The sequence below is a fragment of the Lycorma delicatula genome, chromosome 1 (assembly GCF_047948215.1).
Source record: "Lycorma delicatula isolate Av1 chromosome 1, ASM4794821v1, whole genome shotgun sequence".
Lineage (NCBI taxonomy): Eukaryota > Metazoa > Arthropoda > Insecta > Hemiptera > Fulgoridae > Lycorma > Lycorma delicatula.
Genome location: NC_134455.1, coordinates 71,818,318 through 71,843,046, shown reverse-complemented (window position 1 = coordinate 71,843,046; position 24,729 = coordinate 71,818,318). Strand labels below are relative to the sequence as shown.

The window sequence follows — 24,729 nt, the reverse complement described above, 5'->3', positions numbered from 1 at the left end:
AATTCCTGCAATTAAATAAATAGTCCGATAAGCAGCGGAAATATGAGAAGTTAGCTGGGATAACATCTAACAGGTGGGTGAGGGGAATTTGACCGAAAAATGTCACAAAGTTAATAAAAATGCTTTAGTATAGTCTATAAATATGACTAAATGTTATTGGAGTCATGCCTTTGAGAAACAAGTTTGTCGCAGCAACACATGTGCTATCATAACCGGTGGGTAAATGTTAAGGTAGCATAAGAAGACATGATCCCTAAATGCTTAAAGCCTTTCTAATTATTATTAAGACCACTACTGACAAATTTGAATTTGAAACGATCTGAACAGAAAACATAAGGTTAACCTATAAGAAAAAAAATACCTATAAGAAAACCTATAAGCAAATTAAAATTATAGAACTAAACATTAGAAGAAAATCTTCTTTCTCATTCCTTTATTTTTCTTCTTTTAAATCAATACGATAACGTTTTCTAGTGTTAAATACAGAGCGTTCGAAAAGTATCTGTGCAGTATGCTTTAGAAATATGTGACGTATTCTGTTCTTTCAGTGTTAGGTTGATTGCCCTGTGGATTTGTTGGGCATTGATCAGTAATAAATCAAGACATCAGTTGTTGAATTGTGATTGAGCGTGATTCGTGTTGTTTCGATTATCGGAATCAATAGCTGCGAGAAATGTAGTGGTTCTTTCGGTAGAGGAACGCATTTTTTTTTGAACACGTTTTTCGTGAAGGTGACAAATCTACTAATTTAATGTACCACAATTTTGCTGAAAAGTTCCAAATACTCCTGATCGTCACCGCAATGCAGTTCGAACTCAACTCGAAAAATTTCGGACATCAACCACCTGTGTTGAAGACGCTGATCGAAGTGGAAGACCACCTAAACTAAATGAACAGATGCTGCTTGGTATTTCGGATGCTATGGCCGAAAATCCACCTACGTCAATGCGTAAGTTATCACAGCAGTAAGATATCAGAGTTGTGTTGTATGAAAGGAGAGACGGTTAGCACTCCCCTAGACAAGGATGGAAAAGATATCGGAGTTACTACCACCCATAAAACTGTAAGAAAAGAAATGAAAATTTTCCCCTACAAAATAGTGTGTGTTTCAAGAATTGAAACCTACAGATTCATCATGCCAGAAGACTAAATTGTTGTCAATGGTTTAAACGCTTTATTGAGCAAAATTCCGTAGATATCCTACACGTTACATTTTTTTCAGATGAAGAGTAGTTTCATTTGGGAGAGTATATTAATTCACAATATACAACTAACCCCCACGATGCGAACATTGGAGTCTGGATTGGTGTGAGTATGTCACGCAATTTTGGTTCGTTCTTTTTTTATAAATACAGTTAATAGCGATCGTTATTGATCTGTTTTAACAAAATGCTGCATTAGTTAGTTAACAGAAGTGGAAATCAATCACGGTTGATTCCAACAATATGACGCCATAGCTCACACAGCTAACAGGTCAATGATTTTTTACGAAATGTCTTTGGTGAACAAATCATTCTGATGGATTTGTGGCCTGCATGATCACCCGATGTGACTCCGTAAGATTATTTTCTATGGAGTGTACCGAAAAAAACAGGGTATTGCAACAAACAAGCACGATTAATGAACTGAAAACCGCAATAACGGCAAACGTACGAGACAATCCAGTACATCAGCCGGTTAAACTGGTTAAAAACAGATTGAAATGCGGGCAATGTATTAATGATATTAGAGGAGATCATTTTAACATGTTTTCTAAACTATTCTAGTTATTGTAATAACAGTTTCGATAACATAATGCAATAAAAATACATAGTAATAATTAAGAAAGTTTCGACATTACACTTCCATGATTTCAGTGTAGAGTAACTTTCCAGACGCACTGTAGAACTTCTTTCAGATCACACACGGTGAAATCTATACAAAAGGAGATTTTTAATAGTATAAGAATGCACCATTATATTCTTCAAATCGGAGCACATAATTTGCAAAGTTTAAACAAAAATAGTAGGCTTAGTAATTAAACAAAAATTTAAAAAATCATAATGGATTAAAGCTAGATATTAAACTAGGAATTTGAGAAGACAAATAGGATGATTGGTCAGAGTTAAGAATAATTATCATAAAACAAAAACAAAAATACAGGATTAGGATAATAATGAATACAAATATAGGATATGGATTTTGTAATTACAACCAACCTAGTAAGAAATTTTTTTATTTTGAATAGATTTAAGGTTTAACCCTACAACAACAGTGTAGGTTTCTATGTTAACTTCTTCTAAAGAGCAAAAGAAATATATATGAAGATAAAAAAGAAACTGATGTTTTGATGAGAGAGGGACTAGAATGTTACAGTAAAGAGAAGGACGATAAAGGGAAGAGTAGGTAGGCAGTGTGGTTTAGGAAAAAGGACTGAGATAGGAAATAGGCTTTTACAATATTTAACTACGTATAAATAAATTACTTTCACCATTCTTAATTTGTAGTCATAACAGAAGATCCTTCTTGATAAACCATGAAGTAACATTTACGCTACAAAATAAGTGTTTCGCGGAGATTTTGAAACCAAATAATGGGGTGTAAAATGTACGTAGCAGCAGACACTGATTTTGACGATAATGAAATTATAATGAAGGATGATTTATTTTCCGAAGATTAAGGAACGATTTAAATGATTCATTTGATACAGAATCATTTATTATTGAAATAGTAAATCTGAATGCGACTTAATTTTGAGAAATTTTACAAAAATAAAGCAGTGAATATTATTATTTGAATTATGTACTGTTAGAAAGAACTAGGATAGTGTAAGCTTTTCACATTATCGTACAAAAACGTAAGTGACTGAATAAATATTGTAAGATTATAAAAAAAGGAGAATAAAAAATATTTGTCAAGAAAGCAGTAGCGGATGAATATGAAAATGATTTCACCTACACACTTTGATGGACTGAGATAAAAATACGACACGTAGAAAATTTACAGCCAATTAGAACGTATTGTAAAATATTTGATAGATATAGGCCATTTCGGTTACAGAAAGAAAATGGGTAAGAAGAAGAGAGTCCATTCTACTCTCAGATTCATTTTCGAAGATACGCTTAAAAAGAAGAAAGCTATCTATTTACATGGAATTTGTAGAGATGGATAAAGTCTTTTATAATGTAAAATGAACAAAGTTAAAAAAATGCAAGAAATACTGGAGTTATGTACAGAAAAGAAGAGTTATTTACATTTTCTTTAAGAATCTTACGCCAGTTTGAATAAAAGTAAAAGAAAAGTAAGTTCAGAGTCGGAATGGAATAAGGCAAAGGATATACTCTGTCACCGTTGCTTTTAAACTGTACACACAGAAACTGGAAGAGAAATTGATGAAACATTTTTAAGAGTTTAGTAAACATCCAAAGAAAAATTAAAGATAATGAATCAAAACAATACCGAATGGTATGGATAATTATATTCAGATAGAAAATAAATATCATTAAAACAGACAGAAGAGAAGAGGGAAAATCAAACATTAAATAATAAGGGTAAGGAATTAAAATATTAAAAAGTTGCCAAAATATTTGTTAGATAGAGAGTTAATTAAATGAAATAGCACAGTTATTGGTAGAAAAAAACCGATGTTTCATAAGAAAAGAAAATTTTCTAATATCAAATAAAAATCTAACAACTAGAAATAAATTCTGGAAAATACATATACGAATTGGAGTGTTTTCTTCTTCTGTAACAGCAAAAAAAGGAAAAGAAATAATGCCTTTGAAATATGATTATAAAAGAAACGTTGAAAAAATAGGTTGGAATCGACTTTGAGAAATTAGTTTGGAACATAAAATTTGATATGAAAAGGTGTTAACATGAATTGAAGAGAGAAATGTGTGGGAGAATATTTTTGTAAAAAGTAGTCCATTTCATCATATACTAGTAGTAAAAGTAATTTTAATACTTTGGTTAATAAGTAGTAGTTTACTTATGATTAATAGTTTTTTAATTAATAATTAATAGTTTAGTTAATAATTGGTAGAGAGATATTAAAAAGTTAAAGTAAGACAAAGACTGAAATATATAAAACTAATTGCTAATAATAAGTATTTTATATTGTACAATCTTTTTTTAATATTTTTTAAATCTATTTAAACATTATATAAATACACAAATATTTATATAGCCTATCACACTCCCGGTAACGTAAAGATTCAAACACGAGGTCAAACATCTAAATCGATTCAGCCGTGGACCTTTCTACGCGGAACAAACTACATGCTTATACACCTAAATAAATTACACTTCTTTTTGGCCAGTCATGTAATAAACTCCATTTCTGAGTATATCAGTTAATTTTTGTTTTCGTTTGGTTCAATCGTGATTTTGTATTATGCTAGCGTATACGCAGTTTGAATTTTGAAAATTGGAAGATTTTTTGCGAAGATATAACAACATTTACGAATAACCGTGATCCGTTAGATCGAGAGTATACCTGAAGCATGCAAAAGGTAACCTACTAATAAATACCCCGTTTGAATTGAAAATTGGAAAATTGTTTGCAGAGATATAGGGTCATTCACGGGAACCGGATGTTTTTCAAATGGGTTGTACTCGGGCATTCGTGGTGGGAGGGGCACGTGGCTGGTGTCTGACGTTTCCTTTGTTTATAGCATTTACATTTTAGTCGTTGAGATGGAGCCGTGGATGCTAGACCAACGCCTGTACGCGTATGACAGTTTTGTGCGAAATGACGAATCCGTAACTGCTGTTCAGCGAGATTTCCGCCGTCGGTGTTATTGGATCATATTATCTGAAGAAAATGACGCTTCCGTAACTGTAACAGCTGATCGTTACATTGCGTAGTTGTGATTTTTTTCTGTGAGGGTTTCTGAAATTGCGTGTGTATGGCAATAAACCGCGTACATTAGAGGACCTAAAGATCGCAATTCGTCATCACCCAGACTGATGTAGAAATGCTGCAAAGAATTGAAGCCAGTTACCGTGAAAGGCTACAACAATGTATTGCCCAAAATGGACATCACTTGCCGGACATAATTTTTCGTTCATGAGTAAGTAACAAATGCTTTGATTTAACAAGTGTTTCAGTACCAATAAAACTTTTTTAAAGTAAATATTCAATTTTTTATGCTTATTTTAAAAACATCCGGTTCCCGTGAATGACCCTGTATAAGAGCCCCCCAGGGGCACGACGATTTTTACCAGTAGATAATGATGATTGGTCTAGCCTCACACGAGGTGCTCGCATTAACTCACCCCTCTAGCCGCACAAGTAGTCCCCACGGGAAGCCCGTCCATTATTATAAAACAGAATTTTTTTAATTTATTTATATTATTATATTTAACGTAAATTTAATTCTATTATTTTTATAATATTATTCATTCAATTGATTCGAATGATTCAGTTCAAACCAAGCTCACATAGGGAACTCACAAATCACACTTCATTAATTTAATACATTAAAGTTCTTGTTTCATACGCTAAATCTCCCCTACTACATAAATATATATTTTTTCAGGTGAAATAATTCTAAAAACCTTCTCAGTTATACCAAGAAACATGAGTAAAAATTTAGTTGCAATTAATGAAGTAATTTTATTTTGTTTATCCGGAACAAACAAAAACCCTCTTCCCTGTTTATATAAAAGTATAAATTTATCCATAGCAAACCTTTATTATCATTTTTTGTTAACTAAAATAAGATAGTAAAAGTTAGTTAAAAAAGACGCCAAGAATAAATTTAACAGCATTAAAATAAAAAATCAAAAATTTTATGTTAGATTAAATCTTTAATCTAGAGTAAAAATATGTTAATTTTGCCACCAAAAACGTCGTAAATGCAGATTTTTTACAAATATTTATGTTTTGAGAAAATAAAAGTGGTTAACTTTATTTTAAATTTATTTATTTTAGCAATTACAGGATAACCATCCCAGTTAATTAATTCCGTGGTTACGAATGACTCGAGTAGGCGAAAATAGCGTGTGAGCGTGTACGAAAGGGTTGTTCGTATATCTTTAGTAATGGTTTTGTATCACTCTTCTCACGGAGTACGATCTTGTTAAAAACGAGTGGCAAGTAGAAGTAAAAATTCATTCCTTCTCCGCGAGTAGAGAAGGGCATTGTAGTGTATCACAAATTTTCACTGACAACACAGCGTTTCAAGTTATCATTACATAATTATCTGAAAAAATTGGATAAAGAGTAAATTATTTTTAACGAAAATTTATGAGCCTCCATAAACTAAACGATCTATGAAGATACGTTGTACAATACATTAGCTTTGTTTATATTTCTTATACGTCATGTATTTTTAATAACTGATTCCCAAAAGGAGTAGTTTATAAAACATTTTCTGTAACCAATTTACTTTCAATAACTGAGTATAACGCTAGCTATTAAAAGACAATTATTAAAAAAAATTGCAAAATCAGCAACCAAAGCGTTCGCGTGAGTATACCAGCTTGAATCATCTCGTACACGCTCATAATCTACTTTCACTTACTCGCGTCATTCATAACCGTAGCAAAATCAAAGATTAATTTTGTAACGTTAGAAAAATCCCAAGTCTGACCGCTATAAGACTCCAAAACATTCCGGATGAAATGTACAGACGCTACAACTCTCTACCGAAGAGTTTATTTTGGAATATAATGTGTTAGAAATGAAATTGTAACGTTTCAATTGTAGCATGTATTTGTTTTTTTATGTTAAGATTTAGGGAAATTTTACACTCTGTACAATTACAAAAACCAAAAAAATAAAGTTATTGATAACCATAGAAAATGTGTATTTTACAAAATATTTATGCTAAATCGTATTTTCAAACTATAGAAATTATACCTTATTTTATAATTTATTGTTAATGTTTAAAAATGTTTTTTTGTAGAAATTAAAAAATGGATTAAACAATTAAAATTTTAATTATAATATTATTTTTCTCAATTGTTAAAAATAATATAAGTGTCTATTAAAAAGATCATTTCAATGTACAATAATATAACAGTCAGTGGCCCATAATACTGTACTCGTTTATTTTAAATATTATTAATACGTACTTAGAAAAAGTTAAATGAAGAGAAAAATTGAACAGAAACTTATTTTTATTTAATTTTAACCCGTAAATTGTTACCAAAGAATTTGACATTTTTGTCAATGTTACACCTGTTCCAACTTTATATTTCTATAACGTAACCTTTTCAAAATAAAAGTTGATTAAGAAAGTTCTATTCTTATAATTCGTAGAAAATCTGTGTTCACCTATTATTTTATAAAATATGAGGTTTTTGAAATTAAACAGTACAGATTTTTGTTAAATTAAAGAAAATATAACTCAAGATTTAATTAAAGAAAAAAAAACAATCAATCCTATTTCCATTAAATTACTTTTTCTTTTTTTTGTATAAAAAAATTTACAAAATTTATGTTTTACAAATCAATCAAATTTAAGCAAGCTAGGCTGCTAACCTCAATTAAAAATTTTAATTTTATAAGCTTTTAAATATGCAGACATTATTGTGAAAATCGAATACCGATTTGGATATTTTAAATTTATCTTGATATTATAATCAATTTGTAATTATTTCATTACAGAAAATCCAATTAATTAGTTCTGATCTCATTAGTCACGTTTAAAGCATATTCTGAATGCAGCAATCATTAGTATTTCTCTTTTAGTAAGTATTTCTCAGGCGGACTTGCATTCCCGATTTATTTTTAAATTCAGAATTCAAGCGTTAATGTAGTAACAATGAAATTCAGTATTTGTTTTAAGTTCTCGTAAAAAATTAAGATATCAACTTGATTTTTGGTGTGTCAATTTCATTCGAATATTTTTTTAAATTTTATAAATTTTTGACGTTCCGATTTAAATGGCTAAAAAGGATTTTGAATTTTTTGAAACCCGACTATTTTTTTTTTAAATTCTCTGTAACAAATGAAGTAATCAATTCGATTTTTTTTTTGTAATCGTCATGTAAATATCTAAAAATAAATCTTTAGATTTTTATGCAATTCGAATTTAAAGGTGTGATGAGAAGTAAAAAATTCGTTTTTTTTTTTATTTATATTTTTAAGCGGTGCGATGGACTACGGAGCGGCAGCTCAACGAACACAGTACTGCAAATTTAACTGTACGTGCGATGCGACTGACTGCACCTGCCTTAGGTTACTTTACTAAAGATCTGATGTGGACATCACCTGACTTCCTTGTATGCCTATTAAATTACATAAACACATTTTTTGCGCACTTCATTTAAACTTATTTCAATAGAAAATGAGATACGATCCTCCAATTCTTTAATTAATTGGACATTTACACGAAAAATGGCCCTAAACTTTCCTTAGAATTTTATATTGTTTTATATATTAATTTTGTTTCACATTACTCAAGAGATATGTGGTGTAAGTGAGAATGTGTCGGATTCGTAACCATGCATATATCGCTTCGAATCCGACTTCTTAAACATTACAAATTTATGAATTAAATGAGAAGGACCTAAAATTTTATTTCACTAGTAACTTCAAAGTTTTTCATTTTTTTTTTTATAATCTGAGATTAATAATTATTAGTAAATCAGTATATTTAAATTAAAAAATATATATGTAAAAGAAGTCGGATTCCAACCAATGTACCTTGCCCTTGAAACATCCAAATATTTCATTAATTTAAATTTTATTTGGCTATAACTCCGGAATCAATGAAAATAAATTCCACTTATGATATATCATTGAAAACCTCTCAACGAGGGCTTATTTGAAATTAAGAAAAAGTCCAAAATCCAAATGTTTCAAAATTGTAACCCCGTTTAATTTACATGTCTGACTGTTCACACATTTTTGGCACACTCGATTGCAACCATAAGGGAAGGTGCACAACTAGATGTTACAACAAACCTAAATACAAAATTTCGACATTCTACGGCTAATCGTTTTTGAGTTATGCGAGATAAATATGTACGTACGTAGTACACCGTCACGCCACAACTAGTCAGAATGGATATTTCCGCTGAAATCTGAAAACCGAATTTTTTTCGCGATTACAATACCTCCTTTACTTTGTACAACGATGTAAAAATAATAATATAAAAAAAAGGACTGCGACGATAAACGCACGTAAGTGCGTTTATATGTGCGGACGACATCGCGATGCGGATCCTCGTAATAATTATTCACGTATGTATTTTGTATCCCCCTTTCATACACTTAAAAAAGGGAATATTGTCTTAAAAACTGTGTGAATGTATTGAAAATTTATGACAGATGTAAATTTATTTTCTTTATATTATAAAGTACAGTTAGATGAATAAAGGATAAAACAAGTATAAACTTTGTCTGTATAAAAATATTAATACCGAAATTTTAAGGATTAATTAATGTCACACTGGTAAAATATCAGCCAATAATATACAGCCCCAAAAATTCAAATCACTCATTGTTAAATTCTTCATACATAACACAACAAAATCGTATCTATATCTGAACGTAATTATTTGAAGAACTTCATTAGAAATGAAAAATATTATTCAGCTGATGGTTTATAACTATCTTTAACCACAAATATTAGATAAAAAGCAGCATAATGCTTATCTAGTGAACCTAATTTTGCTGCTCGCGTAAATTGTATTGCTGCTACTGATTCTAATAGTAGTATTTTTTTTATTATAGTGTAAAATTGTCATAGAACGAATTGATTTTTCGTGGAAAAGAATTGTCGCGGAATAGCTTCGACGGCACGTAATTCACAACCTTGTGGTGGCCCTGAAAAGGCCCGTTTCTTTTGCGTTAGCTCTGAGAAGAGCTGTTGGGTCCAGAAGATGGACTCCGGCGAAGTCGGGGAGTAGCAGTTCGTCCATTGAAGTCCGGACGGGCTTTCACACAGCGGCAATTGGGTCCCCACTACAGCGGGGCAGTGGTAGCCGCCAGAGCTCCGTAGTGCCGTCTCACTGCGGGCTTGGCATCGGTCGTCCTTCGCCGGGGCGGTTCTCCCCGAGTGACCCAACGTTGGGCCGGTTCCTGCTGCTGAGTCCGCCGGCCAGGGCGATTGAAGCCCAACGAACTGGTGCTGGAGAGGGAAGGTAGCATCTGCGTCCAGCGTCTCCCTCGGCAAGCCGGCCAGGCCTACTGCTCCGGCGGGAATGCTGACATCCGCCGGGAGGTCCCACGTTGAGCCGGCCAGGGACCTTCCTCTTCAATCTTCTTCTTGATCTTCTCCAGGTGGTGGTCGACGATGAATTGAGCTCACTCTTGTAGTGCACGCTTATTTATGAGAGCCTGAGAATGTTGGGGCTGTAGCGCCGCTATGGTGAGAGAACTGCGCGGTGGGAGTGATGCTTTTATCAGCGCGTCCGTACACTGTGCGCCCGTTTGCATCTGAGTTGCTATACCGTTTCGGCCGCCGATATTAAATTAGGCATATAAGTGGTAACAGAATAAACTCTTACTTGTTTTGCTCTGAAGCCTCTTGATAAAATGATAAGCTTGTTAAAATTATTAAACATTTATTATCCTATTAGTGTGTATTTAAGTTCAAAAAAATATTATATCTTACGATATCCTTCAAAAGATTTCCTAAAAATATAACAATACCTCTGTCAAAGCAGAATATAGAACCGTTTTCATATCAACTGAAAAATATTTCTATATGAAAGAGTGCTTTGTCGTGATTCCGCTGCCATTTTTAATCCATTTAGAAGATCTTCATTACAATTTATTTGAAATAAAATTAAAAGATTTCACTCAGGTAATATGTTTTTAAATAATAGTATTAAAAACTAAAAACCTCCATTCTCTGTAGAAAAGTGACGTGCTGCAATGACTTTAGTTAAAGCCTTCCAAATTACATTATTATTCTTTTTACTTACTTTATTTTATATGTCCCTATTTATTTTACTATTATTTCAAGTATTAATATGGACGATAATCACTTCTATTTTTATGGCATTATTATATTTTTTTGTTAATATTGAAAACTGTGATAAAGCTCTGATAAAATACTATCTACCATGACATCAGTTGAAATGTAAAGATAAATATTGGAGCCAGTTCCATTGCGGCTGGGAGAATATTGGTTCTCAATTAAAGTAAGTTTCAAAAATCCTAACGGAATATTCAGTACTACTGCATTAACTCACAACATAAATTCACGTTAGAAATTTACAATTACTTTTACCTTCATTTATATTCATCACTAAATATAAAAAAGGAAAGTAATAAATGACAAAAAACAGATCTGATTTTAAAAAATTTACTCGATTTTTAAGGTAACCTGACATAAAAGGCGAATAGAAGAAAGAAGAAGAAGAAGAATAAGAGAATAAGAGAATTATCTTTAAACAATACAAAACATTCTTGAGCAGAAGCAGAACATAAACATTTTACAGCAATATCATAAAGCGGAGTAATATCATACTTCTTCTTAGTCATTAAAACGTCTCATTAGTCTTTCAGTCGAAACAGGATTGCTAAAGAGTATGTTGTAAGATGTAAACTGAAAATTTCTAATGGTTTCTAATAGAGAGCAAAGATTTTTACACTTAAGTTTAACAAATTTGCGTAAGTAAAGTTTTTAACACCATCACCAATAAAGGCTAAAACAAGAACGTAAAATTTTTCCAAAACTTTTCTATGTTAAACGTCCCCGGATTAATAATTTTAGAAAATTTTAGACAATCCTATATATGATGTATAAAATACAAAAAAAAACTAATAGAAAATTAAAATCGAAGAGAGAACAAATAAATTAATATTTCAATACTAAGAGATGGGGGTTTATTATTTGAAAAAAAATTGTTTTTTTGGATTATTTATAAATGCAATGTAGGTAACAAATTTGCTTAATTTTTTTTTTCTAAAATGCCTTTGAAGAAAATCGAAGTTGTTTTTTTCGATATACCCCTAAACTAATTTTGAAATAAAAATTAATATGATCAACGTAACATGTTAAGAGATATTTGAGCAAATTTTAAGGAAATCGGTTCCGTCAATCTTCAGATCTAAGGCCAAATGTAGTGCGACACACATACATGCATACGTATGCAAATACATATATATGATTTTTTTTAGTCTAATCAATTATTCTCAACCGTTTTAACCCCACGACCCCAAAAAGTAAAAAAAAAAAAAATATGTATATTTAAAAAAATAAAAAAAATATATAATATAAATATTTCGAGACCCCCTCGACCACAACCTAATGAATCTAGTTGAACTATTTACGTTGACAGCGACGAGTATTACATGTTTGAAGTGTACAAATATGAGCATTTATAGGTTCCAACGTGATATGTACATGCTATTCGTTGTAAATGTTCATGTTCGAACATGCATATGATAAGTTTGGACATGTCACATTCCCTTAGCAATATAAAAGACGGGTAAGGGACTGCAGACCATCAGTCCAGTTTAGAATACGAAGCGTGAGTCTGGTGCCTTTATGTAAGTTTTTTAAATTGTAGTTACACTGAAAATAATAACTGAAGTTCTTTTTGTTAGCTTGCGGTCAAGTGTGTAACTTTTTTTTCACTTAGATCCTTACGAAAAAATGGATAATTTGGTGAAAAAACGAAGTGAGCCAACTACATCCAGTGAATCGATCAATAAAAAGACAAGATTGTACGCGAGATGAATTAATAATATTTTTCCAGGATAAACAAACGCCATTCTCAATGGTTTTACAGAATAATGAGTATATGTTGCTGATGGGTTACACAGGAAATTTATTTTGCATTAAAACGATATGAGTGTGAATTTACAAGTACGTGATAATAGCATTTTATTAATGACACAGTACATGTTTTCATTAAAAACCTTGATATCTGGATTATTCGCCTTCAAAGCCAACATTTTCATTTATTTCCACTCACTTCCGATTATACTGAGAAAAATTTGGTTGAAGAACACACTTTTATTCACTACATTTTGGATAGCATAAGGATGTATTTCCCTGAGCTAAAATTTCAGTTGGCGGAGTATTTCTCTGAAGATAAAAATGGATACTGTATCCAGTTAGTGAAAACATTGTTGCTGCTGCTAAGGTACCAGTTGAGATTCACAACCAGCTCATCAAAATATCTGCCTGTAAAACGTTACAACTGCAATTCACATTTGAACATACGTTTTCGCTTGTTCGCCAGTGTGAATATAGAAAATTAGTCACAGAAGCATTGAAAATATTAAACCCTTTTGCCCCGTCTTAAGTATCTGAAAAAGGGTTTTCGACTATAGTTGGGCTAAAAACTAAATAGGAATCGTCTTTTATCACTTGAAAACGATTTTCTTTGGTCTGTCTCTAAGATAGATCCACGTAATGAGAAAATTTTAAATGAAAAACAAACGTAACCATCTCCTAAATTTAGTTTCTTTACATGTGTACTTTAAATCTAAGTAAAAATTTTATTATAAATGATTTTTTTTTCTTATAAAATAATTTCATTATTATTTACGTGTAAAGGTGTAGGCTAGTTTCAAGACAGCCACCGCGATCCCAAATTGAAAAACGCTGGTCTAAATAAACCAGTTGCAACCTAAACATTGATGAACTTGATCTCCGGCCTTCTACCAAACACGGGCAGTCCATCTGGCCGACGGAAGAAAATGCTGGCAGGATTGGTATACTTTACCCTGCTGTTATGGAACAGAGCTGTGGGGTGGTGTCACCAGGTACGGGATATACAGGGCCAAACTGGAATCCTACCATAGGAAATACTGCCTGAGAATAACATCTGCAGGGCCATCTCCTGAGAGGCGGCAGAGATCCTGGAAGGAGCACTTCCGATCGACTTGGTGATCAACCTACGGAGAATGCTCTGCGAACAGAGACCCGTTACCACCAGCGACATAAAAAAGTTAACACAAGAGATAATTAAGAAGCTCCTGGAAACCTGACAAAGAGCAATGGGATCAGTCTACGAAGGGTCGATGGACCCATCGGATTGTTGGAGACGTAAAGGGCTGGTACCGGAGGCCGCATGACTCGCTGGACTACGATCTCACACAATTCTTGGCGGGCCAAGGCGGCTTCCGTGCATATTTGCACAGGTTTAACCTGGATAACACCTGCCCTGAATACGACGAAGAGGCGGAAACAGCCTACCACGTATTTTATCAGTGCCCGAGGTTTGCAAATTTCCGACAGCAGATGCTGCCTGCTTTTGAACGAGAGAACATGTTCTCCCCCGAAGAGACGCAGCAAATAATGTTGAGTTCTCAGAGTGGTTGGAAAAAATAATTCAGAGATTTGTCAAAAAAAATAATGGAGGAACTGCGTGTCTCGGAGGAATCCCACATGTGAACTATATGCTGAGGTGGCGGGGAAGGGCAGGTTTACGGCTGAGTGTCTAGTGAGCCGCCCAACTGTGAAGGGGTTGCCTAGGCGTGATGAGGCCGTGGGCACTCTGTCCCTACTCCTGATGGCGGACTCAGTGGTAAGCCTCTGACTGTTTGAATTGAAGTAGTGGTAGGTTTTTTGTTGTGCTGACTGATAGAGTCTGCGTGAGAGATGCCAAAAATTGGTTTTTGTGCGGAGTGCAACCGTATTGTATATGTTAGGGCATTAGTGCGTAAGGCGTGTGAATAAGCAAGCTGTGACACGGTGGCTGTTTCACTACATTCCCAGTATTCTCTCCTGAACCCATGTTTTTCTACTTTTTGCTAATATTTATCTACTTGTGTCCTGAGACGTGCTTTCCATCTTGTATCCTTTAGGTGTAAGCGTATTTTTTGTTTTGTGTTAATCTGATTTAATATTAATGTTAAACTGCTTCTTACTTATTCCACTGATGCTTGAATGTGTATGAGAGTGCACTCCTCCCGTTCCTAGTATTAAGTTTAATCTATAGTATTTATCCTTATGTATGATATTTGTGACATTGCTGAGTGCTATTTATTTACTTTATCTCTTGTAAGTGATTGTGATGAGTACGGATGAGCCCTGACATATCATCCTCTTCTCTCCATGTATTTTAACTCTCCTCATTGTTTGTTGAGTACGAGGTTTCATTCTCTCTTTGCATTCTGCATTAGATTAAGGTATGTTATTGATTGATTTATGTGTATTTATCTTTCTCATTGTGTACTTCTTTAGTATACTAAATGCGCATGACTGTGTGTGTGTGGGCGTATTACTCTCTTTCTGAAGTAATTCTTCTTTAAGCAATCCCAGGAAGAATGGGTAGCCAAAGGGTAGAGAGGAGTTTTAGTCGGTAGAGTGCGGGCCCACATGGGCTCCAAACAACAACTAGCCGAACCCGTGCAAGTCCAACACTCCCCCACATGTGTGGGGGTACATAAAAAGTATTTCTCATCCTCATCGTTACAAAAAAAAAAGTTGCACCCTAGAACGTAAAAATTTGAAAAAATCCAATATCTCATTTTTGATACTATCAAAAATCGGGATATTAATTATGCAATAAAAATTATTCTTTTTTTTAATTACAACATTTAAAAATTTAATTTACTATATAAATTCTGCGCAGTTTTACAAAACTAAAAAAAAAAAAGTATTAAATATTAAGAGTAATCGTTTTACATCATTCATATTAAACTACAAGTATATTTTACTAAGAGTACATTTTTTAATAAAAATCTAGTGGAAGATAAATCATTGAGATTTATCTCAATAATTTAAAAATTTAAAAGAATAAATAAATTTATTGTGAGGTAATGAAGAAGATTAAATGTATGTAATATATACATGAATATTAACTGATACTTACATAATTGAATGCATTACTCTTACATTTTGTGTAACAACGTTTTTAAAAAAAAATTCAATGTATGTTTCTATTTATTATTCAAGTATTTATTTAAATTAATCTCTTTCGTAAAGTGAAAGATATAAATAATTGTTAAAAGGTGTATTTTTTAAGTTTGCATACCATTAAATTACTTTATTTTAATATCTTCTGTACTCAATTTAAATTTCTTTCAATATAAAAAAATTCAAAAGATATATTTTTCCATATATTAAGTAGTATTTATCTGGTTTCTAAAGAGTGGAAGTTCTCGTTGAATGTTCATAAATATAATAAAATTTGTTTACGAAATACTTAATTTAATCGCATAAAATATAAAACTGTTATAGACATTACTAAAAGCAATATATTGTACTTTATAACACTCTGCGAACTAGTTTTCCGGTGTTTAATAGCGTACATATGTTTTTTATTCTCATAAAAATTATATGTGTAATACACTATAATTTTCTTCATTACCAAAAAGTATTTTCATTTATTTTTCTTATATTTAAATTTATACTCCAACGAACAGTTTAATTAAATTGTGTATTTATAAAAGAAAAATACTATCAGTATTATGCGCGTAAAATATCTTTCCTACGCAACAATACTAATTATAAGCACTTTTGATGTAATTCCGCAATCAACAAGATAGCTTAATAACATTGAATAATAGGTAAGTATTTATAATGTTTTCATAAGTTTTCCGTTTTCGTCTGTTTGTCCACAAAAAAAAGATATATAAACATTTCTTCCATACCATCATCATTGTATTTCGTTTTATTAAAATGTAACTTGCATTAACACGCTACAGTTGACATTCATACGTTGTTTGTGTGAAAAATATAACACAGTCGAATATAAAAATAGAGTTATTTACATAATTTTGAAATATGATAGTCTTAGGGTTAAATTGAAATGAAACAAAGATTGGGAAAAATTAGACATTTCGGCAATATATAGGTAGAAAAGGAATTTTATACTTTTACTTATTAATTTAACGACAATTCCGTAGAGTAGAAAGAAACATTTTATTTGTTAATCAACAAACCTAAAAAATTGAAAAATACAGAAGACTTAGCAATTTTTTTTTTCATGGATAAGTAATAACTTACTTGTACAATGGTTCAAAAAGTGACAATAAATATCAAACAGATTTAATGCTTACACGTCTTAAGCAAACAGATTTACTTAAGACCGACTAAAATTTACCATTCTCTGGTTTAATTCTAAGAAATATTAAAATTATACAATAACTAATTTTTATGTTTTAATCAAAATTCAGACTCGGTAAATAGAAATGTAATACATATTCATCGTTTTCAGAAAAGTTATTTCGTTATTGGTCAACATAAATCTGAATTTTTGTTGGAGAAGACTTGTTGATTTTCACATGATTATCTTGTGAGTGAGTGATAAAAGTAAGGTAGCTTTATGATAGGTTGAAATGTGGTTTAAGAGCGATTCAGTATAACGTTTGGTCACTGTCATTTTGCGTTGGGATTGTTATGCATTTAGAATATAAACGAGAAATATATTCTTTGCATTAAATAAAAAATTAGGTATTTAGACTGATAGGAATTTATGGTATTTCAACCACTTAGAACTATTCTATATTCTGAATGGTCTAAATATCGTGTTTTCTAAATGGTCAAAGATGCAGTCACACTTTTCTGAAGTATACTACTAACCCCAATGACTAAAAAACCCGATATTTTGATGATTTGAAATAGGTTTTATTCTGATTTATCTGAAAAACTAAGTACACAGATTTTAGGTAGATTTCATAAGAAAATTTTGACATATCTTTGCGTTTCATGTCTTTTAGACCACAAAACCACCGTCAGTTCAAAAGTTTATATATATATATATATATATATATATATATATATATATATAAACTTTATAAATAAATACATATATATATATATATTTAACTTTCTTGTGGACACGATAACTGCCGTAATTTTACGCCAATCACTTTCAGATGGATACATAAAATATAACCACTCACAATCTAGGTTGAGTTCGTTAATGAGCAAAATCAAACCACGGGATGGAAATGGGGGACTTTTAAAAAAAAAAACAAAATATTGCTATAACTTTCTTATTCAGTAAAATATCGAATTCGTTTATAGTTCCTACTATCCTTTGGGTAAGGGCCTAAAACTTATCTAAGTAACGTTTTTTACATCATCAACCATAAGCCCAGGGGGTAGAAAAAATGAGGTTTCGAAGACAAAGAAAATCACACCTCTCTTAATAAGCACAGTATAAAATCGGTTTAAAGTGTCCTCATTACCTAAAATTTTGTTTGAAACAAATTTTGATATGACCAACCCTTACTAAATATTACGTTCAGAAATTCAAGCTTGCGTATTACACCTTTGCTACATGTCTAGCCAAACGGTGCTTAAAGTTATAAAAGAAAATAAACATTTTTAATTGCCTAAAAAATATCGCAGAAGAATGAAGAAGGAAATTATTTTTATAACTTTCAAAGATGTCGTTTAAGAAATATTCTATACAAACATTGACATTAAAAAAATTATTAATACAATAAAAAAAAACTATTCCAGAGCTAATGATAAATTATATGCATGAAATTTTATGAAATATCTTGAGTACAATTAGTTTTACATGGAACATAATAAAAAAAGTTGTAAATAAAAAAAAATTATATACGTTTGAAACGAGCAAATTTTTTTAAAAGTTCAAATTTATTGACGGAAAGAAACAAATTGTAAGACGATGAATCATATTTTCATTTAATTAATGTAAAATGTTACTGGCTACAGAAAATCGGAATCAAAGCTGATTAAAAATTCTGAATCAATTTTGATTTACTATCTACCCATACTATATATAATGTAAAATATTTTTTTAAATATAAACAGTTAAATTTTTTTTACAATATGTTAGTTTTTGAAAAATTTCATACAATATCTGACATTTGTTGAACAAATTAAAAAGCTATGCTTATAGAAAAAAAAATTAATTCTGTTAGTCACCCAAATTTCTACACGTATTTAAAAAAATTTAATAAACACTCGAAAAAAGGTGGGCCCACCGCAAAAGTGTTACACGGCTTATGTTTCATTACACATGTTTTTGCCAACAGTAACCAAATGACGTTCATGAATTTAGCGTACTAACAAGAACAAACATATTTTACAACGAAAGCTTCAAATTCCTGAACATGTTTAGCTGTTTCTTGAGTTGTGATATTTTAACGCAGCTCTAAAACCAGTGTTTTCTTTGTTTGTCCCCAAAACCCAAATATAATTTTAGATGGACGTATCTAGACGTGCAAATAGTTCTAATGAACGAATCGTTCAAGAAGTATAAATCGTTTAAACAAATGAATCGTTCGTGTGCTGCGCGCAGCCGCCCGGCACAATACCATTGGTATGCTCTGCACCAGTAGCAACTAAAATAAAAAACTGATGTGGGCACCACATGACTTCCTCGTATGCCTATTAAATTACATATACATTTCATTTGCTGCACATCATTTAAACTTATTTCATTTGAAAGTGAGATACGATCCTTCAATTCTTTAATAAAGTGGACAGCAACACAATTACTGAAATATTAGTTTTTATTAACGTGTATACAAATTAAGATCAGAAGAATTATATCAAACCAATGATCGATTAAATGATTGGCAACAATAAACAAATAAACGAAATGATGATCAAACTCCGACTTAGGAAGAATATTGTCTGACAATATCAGAGAAGTAATTAACTAAAGGATAAGAATTCTAGCATTTTATTAAAGTCAAGCATGTATGCCTCAATGTATATGTTGTTCTTGTGAGGATCTATTTTTCAATCACTCTGCAGTTAAATTTAATGTAGATAAAATTAAACAGAAATTACAGAATTAAATAAAATTAAACAGAAATTAAACTAGAAAATCCAAAAATAATACGATTTTAAATTATAGTTTTCAAATAATATTAAATAATCAGATGTTTCACCAAATCTATTACATATACACATATGTTATAATACTGCCTATTAAATTATATATTCACTTTTTTAAAAGCAAATAAAATTTTGTTTCACTAATAACTTCGGATTTTTTCATATCTCTTTTTTTATTGTTATTATTGAATAATTATTTATTATAATTATTCAAATTATTATTATGTTTTTTTTTCAATCAAGGATTAACAATTATAAGCAAATGAATGTGTTTAAATTAAGAAATAAATCTTATGTGGGCACCACATGACTTCCTTGTACGCCTGTTAAATTTCATGCACAAATGTTTTTAAAATGAGAAGTACAGAAACCTTTATGTCATTAATAACTTCTGATATTTTATCATGTTTTTTCTTTTTATTATTATTATTTATCGTGTATTTTTTTTACAATCAGAGATTAATAATTATTAATAAATCAACATATTTAAATTTAAAAAAAAACCTAAAAAAACGGGAGATGATGTTTGATTCAAACTGATGTCTCTTCTCCTTGTAAGACCCATCTATTTCATTAAGACCCATCTATTTGAGTTGAACCCAGCAAGTATATTAGTTGTATCCATTTTTAAACTGATGTACTCAAAAAAACAAAAAATATAAAAAACTTCTTTTGGAAAATTTCAGATACGCACCGACGTCACGCAGAAACTAGTCAAAGTGGATTCAGTGATGGTGAAAATGGATATTCCCGTTGAAATCTGAAAACCGACATTTTTTGCGATCACAATACTTCCTATTCTTCGTACAAGGAAATACAATAAACAATGTGTATATGAGCATATGCAATAAACAAGTTCACGCACCATTCATTTTATGGGAAAGATTCGGTTCATGACTATCGAAATAAGAAATAATAACTTTGGACCTCCGAAATGAAAACTTAAAACTGTACTTGGAATGAACTTGCAACGAAAGCCCGAGATGTTCCTACTTTGCCACGGAAATCGGCGGATTGGCAAAAATTATAGTACTACACAAAATTATTACAAAATTTAATTCAGACCCTCTGAAGAATACTTCTTAAACAATAGAAAGAAATTGTCAACCTCAGTTTGAGGTTCCGTATGGAACTTAAGTAACTTACATAGTGCAGCACCACTAAACAAACACATCATTAACATAAAGAAGTACTGCCGTGAAACTTTTCCGATGATGTCATTGAGCCGAGACTTGAATGACAACATCAAGAAAATCAACATAGTAGTAGATGAAGCATGTTAACAGATTACTACCCACTCTTACACTCTCTCTCATCTCTCTACCTCTCTTGGTCAACTTCGAGTACGTTTGAAATAGTATGTCGCTGAAATAACTAATTTTCTATTGAAAACAATTCATTCGTGAAAATGTTAGAACCAAATTTCATTGTCTTCAATTATACATTTTGTGCTAATTTTGAGCTTACTAGCTAATGGTGAAACATTCTAAAAATTGATGGCAAACGGTTACGTTTTCGTCACCAACAGAATGGCAGACATCAAGAATGAGTTAAATAAATCGTTTAATGAAACATTTTAATTATAAACAGAGCTGTTCCATAATTTAAAGTTAAAAACCTTACTTCCTTTTCATAGAAATTTTCCTTTACTTCCTTTACGATCGCAAAAATTTCGGTTTTCAGATTTCAACAAATATCGATTTTGACCATCCTTGAATCCGCTATGAATAGTTCGGCGTGACGTCTGTATGTACGTATCTCTCATAATTCAAGAACGATTAGCCGTATGATGTTGTAATTTTGGATTTAAGACTGTTGAAACATCTATTTGTGTACCTTCCCTTTTGATTGCAATCGACTGACCAAAAGTGTCCAAAAAAGCCCAAAATTACAAACCGGTTGGATTTTGGAATTTTTCTTAACTTCAGAGTAATACTGCAGTTATACAGTACTGCAGTTATTACTGCAGAAATAATGCAATGATATTTATTTTCATTGGATCAAGAGTTATAGCCAAATCAAATTTTAATTAATTAAATATTTGGATCTTGCAAGGGGAAGGCGCATCCTTCGAATCGTATTTCATCACCTTTTTTTTAACTTTTTTTTATTTAAATATATTGATTTATTAATGATTATTAACCGGTGATTGTAAAAACAATTGTACAATAAATATAATTCGATAAAAACAAGAAAATAAAAAAATATATATCAGAAGTAATTAATAAAATAAAGTTTTATGTACTTTTCATTCAAAAAAAAAAAAATGTCTATATGTAATTTAATAGGCATACAAGGAAGTCGTGTTGTGTCTACATCATTTTTTTTTTTGTTTTACTATAATTATAGTTACCATAAAAAATATTTATTACTTTAAAAAAATATATTTTTAAGTATGCAATGGTAAATAAATAACTTAATTATTATGTAGGTCTGAAAAATGATAATACGTTTATAAAGCTGGTTGCATTACGAATGTTATATTACATTACATTATTGTAATATTACTGTCAGTATTATTTTTAAAGGATATTGTATGACTGTTATAAAACACCGTTGTAGACAGATACGATTGTTACCCCTTAATTCCCTGTAGCACAGTTGAATCTATGGGTCACGTACCGAATAGAATTTCAATTGCGAAACGTTAAAGCAGAATGTTGGTTCTGGCTCAATGTAAACAGGTTTTACAGTATTTCTGTTTACTCCTACTAAACTGCACCATCACGGAGTACATGTCATCACCGCGATTTAAGCACGATTGCTGGGAAATCTTCCGTCTATTTTAGTAAGCTTATATGTTAATTATAAATTGCGTAAAATTAATTCTGTAGTATTTATTTGAAATAAAACTTGTTAAATCTAAATCATCTATAACGTCTGGTGTGTAGAAGTCTACATAAGTATGTATTTATAAATATATATGTTTTGGTGACTGCGTGAACACGGGCGCATTATACATATCAGCAACATAGTTTGATTGTAAGATTTTTGGAGGGGGCTAATTTATGAAGTTTTATCGTAAAATTATCAGTATACGTTTGAATAAATGAAAAAATAAACGTTTAAAAAATTCAATGAACTCGAATTTTTTTTACTTTCTCACCTCAAAAATCACCAATCAAGAAATTTTATTGGTTTCTACTTTTACTATGTTAAAAGTAAAAAAAATTAAATAATCCACAGAAAAATGCATCTCTTAAATAAAAGAGAATGTCCTGACTGATTCACCAACTCATAATCAACGTACAACCAAAACTCTTACAGGTAGAGATTTGAAATTTTCAGGATACCTTCACATCTTTATGTAGGCGTGCACTAAAAAATGATTTTGCGAAATTTTTATTTTAAGGGGTTCAAATCGATGAAAAACTAAATTTCGTGTTAACAGCGCTATCTGTTGTACGTAAAAGCAACATACACTATACTAAATATTTTACGACTACATTGCAATGTTTCCGATATGTGTGTCCGCTATAGACGAAGAAACTACTGGACCGATGTACGCGCGGTGAAGAAGGAAGAAAGGGAAAAATCGGAAAAGGGAAATAAGGAAAAATCGAAAAAGGTAAAAGGGAAGAAAGGGAAAATGGAAAAAAGAGGAAAGAGGAAGGGGAAAGAAAAATGGGGGAAGCGGAAGAGGGTTAAATAAATTTAATTAAAATTAAATAAAATAATATTAAATTAAATTTAAAACAAATAATTAAATTTAAAAAATAGAATATGTAAAGCAAATAATTAAAGATGTCAGATGCAAAAAAATTGGTTGAGATTAAAAGCGTAGGTAAAACATGAAAATGAAGTAATTCATTATATTTGTCAAGTAAGTAATATTAATACATCGTGTGCGCGCAGTGAGCGACAGAATGAGTGTATGAGTGCTGCAGAAGAATGCCGTTAAATTTTACAGCTGTATTTCTGTGTTTTAAATAATGATAGAAATTCATAATAAACATGTGTTCAGAAAAGGCTTTGTTTTTAAATTAGTAATAATTAAGAATATTGCCATGATTTCTGCTTAGCGGCAAAATGAACCTATACCGAAATTCATTGAAAACCAACTGGAATCGATAACCGTGGAAGAAGGAAGAAAGGGAAAAATTTGAAAAGGGAAATAGGGAAAAGTCGAAAAAGATAAAAGTGAAGAGGGTAAAATGGGAAGAAGAGGAAAATGTAAAAAAATAAAAAAGGAGTAAACGGGAAAAGAAAATAAAAATGGAAAAAATAAAAAAGTTGAAGAGAGGAAGGAGGAAAGGGAAATTGGGGAAGAGGAAGGGAAAAGGGAAGTAAGGAATACAGAAACGGGAGAAGAAAAGGGAAAGGAAAACGGGAGAAAAAACGGGAAGGGAGAGCGAAGCGAGCCATGACCCTCTGATCGTGACGGGAAGGCAAGTACCTATAGAGCACGGGCGAAGACGTGATGAGGGATGCTAGATTTGGGATTGTAATAAATTTTTTGTTTATCTTAAATTGTTTATATTAAAAAAGCATTGCGAGTGAAGCTACATCTATTTTGTGGGCGAAGTCGCGACGGGGTACGCTAGTAACCAATAAAATGTGATGATCTATTTTTTGCGGTGGGGGCGATGAAAATGTACTGCATTATATTATTATTATTATTATTATTATTATTATTATAATTATTATTAAAAGTCTAAAAAACGTAAACAAAAAAGTTTTAAAACAACCAGAAATTGATATTTTCAAACTTTGATAAGATCCCCAACCCCCAATCAATATTGCCCACAAACAATTTTTTGGCGTCACTTTCATTGCTAATTGCGTTACTAGGAACACATAAAAATAAATATCGGTAAAATAATACACAATAAATAAAAAGATAGTTTTTTCCGATTTGGGGGAAAGAGGGAATTATGCGACAAATTTTTAAAAAAAAGTAAGATAAGCATGCACACATGTTCAGTAGATTAATAGAAATTGGGGTTTGTTTCCGGATTTTTAAAAAATTAATTTCAAAAAATATCTACTCTCCAAAAATATATCAACAAATTGCCCCATCTCTCGGAATCTATTTTCAAATTTTTTTGAAAATCGACTT

General features: G+C 31.2%; 1 protein-coding gene and 1 pseudogene across 3 annotated transcripts in view; one reads left to right on the top strand and one right to left on the bottom strand.

Moving 5' to 3' along the window:
• LOC142319316 (suppressor of lurcher protein 1-like) overlaps positions 1-24,729 on the bottom strand; it is a 1,297,987-nt gene that overhangs the window by 896,018 nt on the left and 377,240 nt on the right. The window lies entirely within an intron of this gene.
• On the top strand, positions 982-1,105 carry LOC142318617 (U6atac minor spliceosomal RNA; annotated as a pseudogene).